Below are 11,524 nucleotides of genomic sequence, written 5' to 3' on the forward strand. Positions count from 1 at the left end.
GATAAAGTCAACGGAAACATTAGAGCGAGAACTAAGGAAGGGATCTCTGGCATAGGTACTCCGACGCTCAAGTCTGTTAGGACCAAAAGTAACTAGAGGGGGGGTGAATAGCTCGTCGCGTTCGCTCGGTGCTTGGCGTTGCTTGTTTCTTCAAAGATGTGCAGCGGAAAATACAGAAACAATCACACAACGCTAACACGGTTGGTTTACTTGGTATCCACCTCACAAGAGGTGACTAATCCAAGGATCCACACCAACACACACACCCTCCACTAAATAAAACTCTCCTTTATGGTAACTACCAAGGGCGGAGAAGCCCTACAAGACTCAATACAAGAAGAGAAGGAAAGGATACAAGAAATACAAGCTTACAAGCTTACGATGAGTACAAACCCTAACCCTAGCTTCTCTTCTTTGACTTTGATCCGCCTCTTGACTTGGAAACCTTCCAAGATCCTTCAAGAACTGGCGATCTGAGCTTTGTGAGTGCTGTGGAGGAGCTGGCGAGAAATCTGGAGTGAATCGGAGAAGGGATACCGAAGGAAATGAACGCCTGCGGCCTTTATCGACGCCAACGGTCGGATCCCGATCGATTCGAATGTTCCCAATCGATCGGGAAGGCTTTGGATCGATCCACGGATCGATCCGAGCTTCTGATCGAACCCTGGATCGATCCGGCGCTTATCGCGCGACGGCCCCAATCGATCCATCGATCGATTGGAACATCCGGATCGATCCACGGATCGATCCGGAGGCTTTCGCGGAGAAGCCGATCGATCCACCGATCGATCCAGATCCTGGATCGATCCATCGATCGATCCAACACTTGGTTTTGCCCAAAACCAAGTTCCAAGCCTCAAACCAACATCCGGTCAACCTTGACTGTTGGTACATCATGCCTAGCATCCGGTCACTCCTTTACCCGCTAGGACTTCCCACCAAGTGTCCGGTCAATCCTTCGACCCACTTAGACTTTTCTATTCATGCCAAGTATCCGGTCACCCCTTGACCTACTTGGACTTCCCAACACCGGATGTCCGATCATCCTCGATCCATCTGGATTTTCCTCGCCCGGCTTCACTCACCGGGACTTTCACCCACCTTCACTCACTAGGGTTTTCCATCCGCCTAGCTTCACCACTAGGGCTTTCACCGCCTTCACTCACGGGACTTTCACCCAGCTTCACTCACTAGGGTTTTCCATCCGCCAGCTTCACTCACTAGGCTTTCACGGCTTCACTCACCGGGACTTTCACCCAGCTTCACTCACTAAGGTTTTCCTTCCGCCCAGCTTCACTCACTAGGGCTTTCACCGGCTTCACTCACCGGGACTTTCACCTAGCTTCACTCACTAGGGTTTTCCATCCGCCTAGCTTCACCACTAGGGCTTTCACCGGCTTCACTCACGGGACTTTCACCTAGCTTCACTCACTAGGGTTTCCCGGCTTCACTCACGGGACTTTCACCTAGCTTCACTCACTAGGGTTTTCCTTCCGCCGGCTTCACTCACCAAGACTTCCAAGTATCCGTCAACCTTGACCTACTTGACTCTTCTTCAATCAATTTCTTATCAAACATCTAAACTCAAACCAAGACTCACCTTGGTCACCAGTCAACCTTGACCCGAGGAATGTTGCACCAACAATCTCCCCTTTGATGTTTGACAATACCACAATAACACTTACAATACCACATGTAAGTTAGGCTAATCCTATAGCCTCAATCTTCATGCCACTAGGTAATGAACATATAAATTAAGCTCTTCATTCTCCCCTACGAGGGCACACTCCCTCTAGGTAATGAAAGCCTAACTTACACCCATTCATAGGTCCTTTCATTCTCCCCTATTGGCACACATCAACCCATCTTTGGGCACACATCAACCCATGCCCCAATTTTGGGTACACATCAACAAATCCATTTGTTGACGACTCTCCCCATGAAGAGTTACTCATCATTGTTCACAACATCACTCGTTGTGATCAACACGATAATGAAGGTCCCATACCCTTCATTTATCCTTAACTTCTCCCTCAATGTAGACAAATACCCAACCTTGAGCATTATCTAACCACTTGAGTTCCCACTTGAAATAATGAGGAGATCCACTCCCCATTTCAAGTTCAAAAGCTCATACATGAGCATTTTCTTTAAAGAAGGTTAACCACCTTCCAAGGTTCATGAAAAGTAATTTTTCATGTCTTTAAAGAGTCCCTCCCCCTAAAGACATGGTGGTGACTTCTGTCATTGCACCAACAATGACTTGGAATCCCTAAACCTTTAGGAAACCCAAATTTAGAAGTTTTGAGGTTCAAATACTCAAAATTTGAAACAGACCTCAACCTAAATTTCAATGAAGCCTTCCTTAACCAATCCATCCTTGTTTTCTCATGAAAACACCCTTTGTATGTATACAAATGTATTTTAGGGGTTTGGAATGGTTACCTAGACTCAAAGAGGTTCAAAGATGCTGAAATCAAGCCTTCCCAGCCAAAATCAGCAACTTGGATCGATTGGAGTTGGGTTCCAATCGATTGAACCTTTCTGAATCGATCCACTGATCGATTCAGACTACTTGGATCGATCGGCTGATCGATCCAGCGAGCTTCTGCTCGCGGGAGACTTGCCTTCTGAATCGATCCACGGATCGATTCGGGCACTCCAATCGATCCATGGATCGATCGGAGCTCTGATAGTTGCTGAAATTCCATTTCAGTCAACTTCAGAAACCCCTAGAAAATTCTACAAAAATCCAAAAATCATGAAATTTCGTGTAGACATTATTTAGGGCATATACTATCATGGAAAAATAGCTTTCTATGAAAATACATCATATTTTCAAAGATTGACACAAACTTGAAAACTTGCAAAAACTTTAGTGTTTTTCTTCAAGTTTGTGTCTAACTATTCAATGGTGATTACTATCAAAAGATAGCCTTCACCAAGGTTTTCCAAAAACATTTTAAAAATATTTTCAAAACCAATATCCCATCATGTTCCTTGGGCATAATGCACATGACTTGTACATTAGCTTTCCCAATGATGGGAAAACACATAACTATGTGTTTTGATGAACCTAAAACTCAAAAGAATGCACTAAATCAACATCTTGAGTTTTGTTCATCTTCCTAACATCTCACTTGTATCTAATGTGCACTAATCACATACAAGTCACCTTATAGTCTTTGTGAGATGTAAATTTTGGTTTTTGCCCTAATCTAGGGATCATGCATATCTATCTAGGCATTTTAGAAATATTAGACATCCACCTAGGATGTCACTTGTCAATAAGTGTCGTTAAATGCCATTTGTCCTTAATTACAAGGAATTAAACTTAATGCATGATTATGTTATGGCATACATCAAAAGAAAATATCCTATTACTACATGATGTATGAATGTCATGACATGGTATTTTTGGATTTTTCATAATAAAACATGAATGCAAAACTAGACATGATGTCATGGCATATGATGGGCAAACAATCATGGCAAGATTTAGCATAAATAAAATATACCTAGATTAACTATCTAAGTATCCTTAAAGTCTTAGCTAAACTTACACCTTAAACCTAGATTGCCCTAAAGTGCTACAAGAGAATGCCAAAGCCTAAATTGGCATTTCTAATTTCCTTGATTTAATGTATGCCAATTGAAAATAAACATGTCCTCAAATGTTGGCATATTCTATTTTTCCTCAAGAGTAGCACTTTTAAATTAAGGCCCGGATTGCCTTAAATTGCCTAAGAACATACCAAAATCCCAACTTGATAGTTCTTATGAATTTCCCAATATGTGTCATTTAAGATTAAAATCAATTCTTCCACCATTAGGCACATTTTACTCTTTCAAGGAGTAAACAAAGATCCACTTCATTTTCAAAGGTTAACAAAAACCTTGAAAATGCTCCTTGAGTGTCAATTTCCTCAAAGTCAGGTTAACTACCCTTCTAATCGGAGTTGACACTCTCTAACCCATCTATGGGGTAGAGAAGATGCTCCTAGGAACCCAACACCTATTTGTGCTCCTTGGATGCTCTAGGTACTCACTAGGGATAACTTCCCTAGATACCTTCCTAGTGACCATGTTGGGCTTCTTAGAAGCCTTGGTCACATTTTCTAGGTCAACTCTAGGGATAGCTTCCCTTATAACCTTCTTTGTGACTTTCTTAGACTTCTTAGAAGTCTTAGTCACATTTATTGCAAAAATACTCTTAGGGATGACTTCCCTAGTATTCTTGGCTTGACCACTAGACCTAGGGTTTGTTCCATAACTATATGGAACTCTATGGTAAGAGGGCACATCCTTCTTAGCCTTTGGTTTGTATCCCAAACCTCTATGGCCATTAGATGACCTTTGTGCTCCTAGACCTAGGCTATGCTCATTTTGCCCTTTTAGGATATTTTCCATCCTTTTTAGGGTCCTTTCCATTTTATCAAGCCTTGACCTCAAGACTTGATTTTCTATCACTAAGTCCTTAGTTTTAGATTTTTCATTTGATTCATGAGCATATTTGTTCTTGGGCTTGTATCTAAAATCCTTAGAGTTCTTGCCTAGACTTTTACCTACATTCCTAGCCTTAGGTGTAGTGGTTTTAGCATGAAAAGCTATATGTTTTTCTTTAACGCTATCATGCTTTCTATTTTCATGGTAAATAGCATTAAAATGATATAAGTTAGAACTATCATGCTTTTTACCATAATGTAAAGGGGTAGGCTCAATAAATGTTACCTTCTTCTTTACCTTGGAGGCTCCCCCTTAACGAATGCCTCCTCGAGCCTTGACCATCTTCTTCCCCTTGGGGCATTGACTTCGGTAATGCCCTTTTTGGTTGCAAGAAAAGCACACAATGTGCTCCTTGCTCCTTTTTATTCCGGGGATGGTCTCCTTGGGCTTCGCCTTGCCCTTTTGTGCCACTTAGCCCTTCTTCTTGGCCAATTTAGGGCACTTGCTCTTGTAGTGCCCATGTTTCCTACACTCAAAGCATATAATATGATTTTTATTTTTAATTGAAATATTTATACCTTTGCTTGTAGGGGTGACATCTTTCCCTTTGGATCCGGAGGTAGAAGCTTCCTCTTGATCCGATCTTGATTCTCCTCCATTTGATTTTTCTTGACTCGTGGAGGTAGAAGCTTCTTCAATCTCTTCATCTCTTGACCCGGATGTAGAAGCTTCTCTTTCTTCTTGATCCGGTGTCACCAAGGATTGCTCCCCCTCAATCCTAGAGGTGGAGGCTTCATCATCTTGAATATGAAACAAGGAGTATGCTCCCTCCTTGTTCCCTTCGTTGCATTCCCTTGAAGATGAAGCTTCTTCTTGAACTTCTTCTTCGGAGGTTGAGCATCTCTCAACCTCGGAGTCCTCCTCTTGGTCTTGATCCAATGAGTCGCCCTCTTTGGATTCTCCTTGATTTGGTACAGTGGAGGGGGTCTTATGAATTCTTGCCAATTTGCTCCAAAGCTCCTTGGCATCTTCAAACTCTCCAATTTGTTCCAAGATGTTGCTTGGCAATAAATTGACCAAAAGCTTGGTCACTTTGTCATTGGCCTCACATCTTTGGATTTGGTCTTTGCTCCACTTGCTCCTTTTGAGTACTTTGCCCTTGGAATTTGTGGGAGCTTCAAAACCTTCCATGAGAGCAAACCATTGCTCTATCTCCATCATAAGAAAATTTTCGATTCTTGATTTCCAAGAATCGAAGCTTGTAGATGAATATGGTGGAGCCACCCTTGTGTCAAATCCAAGTCCATCTTGGAATTGCATCTTGAAGTTGAGCTTGATAAAATCTTGAACTTGAAGAATTTGCTCCAACTTTTTCACCCCTCTAGCTTTTCTTGTTATGCTTGACCCTTCCGGTGATGATTCCGGTGAAGAGCGACCTCGCTCTGATACCACTTGTTAGGACCAAAAGTAGCTAGAGGGGGGGTGAATAGCTCGTCGCGTTCGCTCGGTGCTTGTTTCTTCAAAGATGTGCAGCGGAAAATACAGAAACAATCACACAACGCTAACACGGTTGGTTTACTTGGTATCCACCTCACAAGAGGTGACTAATCCAAGGATCCACACCAACACACACACCCTCCACTAAATAAAACTCTCCTTTATGGTAACTACCAAGGGCGGAGAAGCCCTACAAGACTCAATACAAGAAGAGAAGGAAAGGATACAAGAAATACAAGCTTACAAGCTTACAATAAGTACAAACCCTAACCCTAGCTTCTCTTCTTTGACTTTGATCCGCCTCTTGACTTGGAAACCTTCCCAGATCCTTCAAGAACTGGCGATCTGAGCTTTGTGAGTGCTGTGGAGGAGCTGGCGAGAAATCTGGAGTGAATCGGAGAAGGGATACCGAAGGAAATGAACGCCTGCGGCCTTTATCGACGCCAACGGTCGGATCCCGATCGATTCGAATGTTCCCAATCGATCGGGGAGGCTTTGGATCGATCCACGGATCGATCCAGAGCGCCTCTGTGCTCTTCTCGCGATCCTTGCACGCGAACTCCAGGCCCCAATCGATCCACCGATCGATTGAACATCCGGATCGATCCACGGATCGATCCGCAGGCTCTCGCTCGCTTGGAAAGCTCGGATCGATCCACCGATCGATCAGATCCCGGATCGATCCATCGATCGATCCAACACTTGGTTTTTGCCTAAAACCAAGTTCCAAGCCTCTCAAACCAACATCCGGTCAACCTTGACTGTTGGTACATCATGCCCAGCATCCGGTCACCCTTTGACTGCTAGGACTTCCCACCAAGTGTCTGGTCAATCCCTTTGACCCACTTAGACTTTTCTATTCATGCCAAGTATCTGGTCACTCCCTTGACCTACTTGGACTTCCCAACACCAGATGTCCGATCATCCCTGATCCATCTGGATTTTCCCTTGCCTGGTTTCACTCACCAGGACTTTCACCTAGCTTCACTCACTAGGGTTTTCCATCTGCCTAGCTTCACTCACTAGGGCTTTCACCTGGCTTCACTCACCAGGACTTTCACCTAGCTTCACTCACTAGGGTTTTCCATCTGCCTAGCTTCACTCACTAGGGCTTTCACCTGGCTTCACTCACAGGACTTTCACCTAGCTTCACTCACTTGGGTTTTCCTTCTGCCTAGCTTCACTCACTAGGGCTTTCACCTGGCTTCACTCACCAGGACTTTCACCTAGCTTCACTCACTAGGGTTTTCCTTCTGTCTGGCTTCACTCACCAGGACTTCCCTGTCAAGTATCCGGTCAACCTTGACCTACTTGACTCTTCTTCAATCAATTTCTTATTGTCAAACATCTAAACTCAAACCAAGACTCAGCTTGGTCACCCAGGTCAACCTTGACCTGAGGGATGTTGCACCAACAAAGTCAAAACAATAACCAAGCGAGAAATGAAGAAGATGATGAATAGTGGAACAATAATGTAAATGCATGAGTGTGTGAATGTGTATGCATTTATGCACGTACTTAGCTAATGGAAAGGAGCCCTTTTAATATTGCTTCTCATAACCTCCGCATTAATGAGATGTCAGAGTATGTACGATAATCTTTCTATAGGCAGAGGAAGATTTCATTGCATGCATATGTCGAAATAATAACATATTTTCTGACAGGTTGCTACAATTCTCTGATAATGTTATCTCCTAAAGAGAGTTTGACCGGTTATAGGTTAGGAGCTATATATGCTCATGTGGGGAACTGAGTCTCGGATGTCTGACCAGCACCGAGAATGAGTGGATGTAAGTTGAGGGTCATGCCCATGAGTGAGAAGTTGAGCCCTGGAGGTCTGACTGGCTCTAGAGCCGAGCGGATGTAAGTTGAGAGCTTTGTCTTTGGATAAGTGGGGAGCTGGACCTTGTAAGTTTGATCAACTATGGGGCTGACTAGATATAGACTAGGGGTCATGCCTTTGCGTAGTGGGGAGACAAGCCCTATGAGTTCAACCGACTCTAGGCCAACCGACTGTAGACTGGGGATTCGGCATCCTCTCGAACAATATGTCTGATTGACCTTTAATTTATGTTGGGGTTCATCTTGCACTCGGTTTCAATACTTGAATATAGAGTTCAGTCTAGCCGAGCAATGCACCTAGCGTGTCCGATCGACCCTTTGGTCTAATCAACTAGAGCACTTGGTAGTAACATTGAACTTATTTCAGGATGACATTGATACAACCCGAGAGTTGACCTCCTCTTGACTTTGATTGCCACATCATCTTACTTTCTTGATGTCAAACCCAACTTCGAGGATCCCACCTTACTCATCGTATCACTAGCCTCCCCTTCAAGTCTAATCAAAGGTGGTTGCAAACTCGACTGACTGGACACTTATGTTCTTTAGTGTCATTGGCTCAGACACTCGATCTTATTTCTATTGTTCGAGTTTTATCTGGAAGCATTGCCCATTCGAATAGTTCACAGTTATGATAAGAGTTGAGAACATACGTGAGAACAAGCAGACTTATAACTAGATCGGATGACACGAGAATCTGAAACAAGAGCGAGAGCAGACTCATTTATAACTCGGTCGAGCGGCACGAGAGTCTGGGGCAAGCGTGAGAGCAAACTCCCTTATAACTCGACCAGGCGACATGAGAGTCTAGAATAAAAGCGCGAGGGCATGCTTGCTTATAACTCGGTCGGACGATACAAGAGTCTGGAGGCACAAGCACGAGGGTGGGTTTGCTTATAACTCTGTCGAATAACACGAGAGTTCGGGGCGGGCGCGAGGGCATACTCGCTTATAACTCGACCAGACAACACGAGAGTTTGGGATAGGCATGAGAGCATACTCATTTATAACTTTGTCGGTTGGTCGACATGATAGTCTGGAAGCATGGTGTATGACCAGAATGCCTTGGAGAGTGAAAGCATCGTGTATGACTTGAATACTTGGAGATTGAAGCACAGTGTATGACATGAATGCCTTAGAACATGGGCGCGAGAGCATACTTGCTTATAACTCGGTCGATCAACACAATAATCTAGAACATAGGTGTGAGGGTATGCTCACTTATACCTCGGTCGGACGACACGAGAGTATGGGACAGGTGTGAGGGCATGGTCGTTTATAACTCGTCTGGGCAGCATGAGAGTCTGGACCACAGGCACAAGTGCAGAATCGCTTATAGCTGTAAGTGCACCGAGTTGATTTTGATGTAGTTAAACAAGTCAAGTTAGGTCATGTTGTGTTTGATCCTTGTGTCTAAGTGTGCAGAAACTTAGGAACACAAGAAGTCGAGCGGAAGACATAGCGGACGAGAAGGATGGCATGGGAGGAGAGTTGACGGGCTAGACGTATCCAAGGGACGAGTAGCTACGGAAGAGTGCATCGATGGACAAGAAGGACCCACACGACGTAACCGAGAGACGAGAAGCCGAGGAGGAATCCTGCTCAAGGAAAAAGTCGGAGTTGGGTTAGAGTGAGCTCAACTTCGGACTGCCGAAGTATCACCCACGCGAAGAAAAGCCAACTTCGAGGTTTACTTTAGAATATGCAAGCAGCTGCTGGAGGCGCCTTCAAGGAGATAGAATGCGCCTTCAATGTCTGATCATGGATGACACCTTCAAGTATGTAGAAGGCACCCTCAAACATGTTGGAGGTGCTTTCAATAGCCGTTGGAAGATTATAGAGCTTTATCTCTAGAGGGTAAAGTTTATCTTCTTGGAGGCGCCTTGGATCTCCTTGAAGGCACCTCCGAGCAACGAAAAGCAACGGCTAGTTTATCCCAGGAGGTTACAAAAAGCCTCCTGATAATAGTAATTAAAATAATTTGAACAATAACTTCTATATTAAACTTCTAGTTAATTTGTAAGCTTTCAAATAGTGCAAGAGATTTCTCCACCTTCAACTAAGAAAAATTTTAGTACGCTTTCATCTATTTTGGATTAACAACCACCTAGATTGTAATCAAATAAACTCTGCCTTTATACCTATTATTTTTAAAGTTGTTATTGTTGGTGCAGGTTGCAATAACGGTCAAACTCAAATTTTGATGAATGACAAAGTAAGTTAAGTTAGGTTTGTTATGATCTAATGATGTAACTAAGTGTGCAGGAAAAGTCCAAATAGGTTGACGGGTTGATCGGATATCTGGCAATAAATCCAGCTAGGTCGACAGACTGACCGGATAGTTGATACGAATTCCAGATAGGTCGACGGGCTGATCAGATATCTGACACGAAGTCCACCTAGGTCAACGGGTTGACCGGATAGCTAGCACGAAATTCGGACAGGTCGACGAGCTGACCAGATGTCTGGCAAGGCGGTAAGTTAAGGTAAGTCACTGGAAGGGAGTGACTTGTGAGGACGCATTCCCCATTTGAGGGAATAGTAGGCATCGATCCAACTTAGATCAATTTGGGAAATCTAAATTGATATCTTGACTAGATTATGGTCTCAAGCAGGCAGAATCTAATTACTACTTTATTCATTATATTGTGCTAACTTTGCTTCGCAGGGTAGTATAATTTTTATTACCTCGGACTAATCTTTTTTTTTGTAGGAAAACGAGTTGCTGGAAAATGGGGGTCCGGGTGCTCGGAAGGGATCCGGGCGCCCGGAGCTGGTCCGAGCGCCCAAAACTGGTCAGGGCGCCCGGAATGCCAAAACTAATTTTGTTGTCAGCTTGGAGCGTGTTGATTGGGTAAACCGATGTCACGGTCCAGGCACCTGAAAGGGATCCAAGCGCCCAGAACTGCTTATATAAGTAGCCTTCCACCAAGAGCCGTAAAACAACTTTCTTCTACGATTGCGCTCTTGCGCGCTGCTCCAAAGATGTTCCTGCGACGCTGCGAATCTTCTCAGACAACCTGCGACTCAGTTTTGTTTTCTTTATTGTCGATAACTTTTATAGTTCTTGTACTTATCATATAATACTTTTCCGAACTATTAGTAAATTGTCCACTGAAAGCACTCTCATGTGCAGGCCTTGGAGTAAGAGTCAACGAAGGCTCTCAACTAAGTAAACCTTGGTGTGTTAGCGTTGCTTCAATTTTTCTCTTCCGTTACGTACTTGATTTCCCCCCCCCCCCCCCCCCGTTAGCGTTTCTTTACGATCCAACAAGTGGTATCAGAGCGGGTACCTCTCTGAATTGGTGCAACCACCAATTAGGCAAACGGGGTCCTTTTCAAAAGAAAATTTTAATATCATTTTCGTTTAAAAATTATTATTACGACTTTCGTTTTTTCCCTCCAATCTTTTTTTGAAAAATTCACTTCATTTTTTTTTCACTATTAGTTTAACTTGACAAAATAACCATTATGGTAAAATTTGTCATAATACTTGTTATTATTATTTTAATATTTTATTATTAAGAAAAATGATGAAATATCTTCATTTCTGTATCTCACACAATACTTACCCCAAGACAAAAGTCTTGGAATTTGCTTCTTGTCTATTTTTTTTGCAAGTATACCAATGTATATTCAAGAAGGGCGAAACATCCATGAACCACCATAATATGATCAAGAAGATTTCAACTACTGGAGGCGAGCAATGGAATGGTTCTTAGGAAGTCTAAATTTTGAT

The sequence above is a fragment of the Zingiber officinale genome, chromosome 8A (genome assembly GCF_018446385.1).
Source record: "Zingiber officinale cultivar Zhangliang chromosome 8A, Zo_v1.1, whole genome shotgun sequence".
Taxonomy (NCBI): Eukaryota; Viridiplantae; Streptophyta; class Magnoliopsida; order Zingiberales; family Zingiberaceae; genus Zingiber; species Zingiber officinale.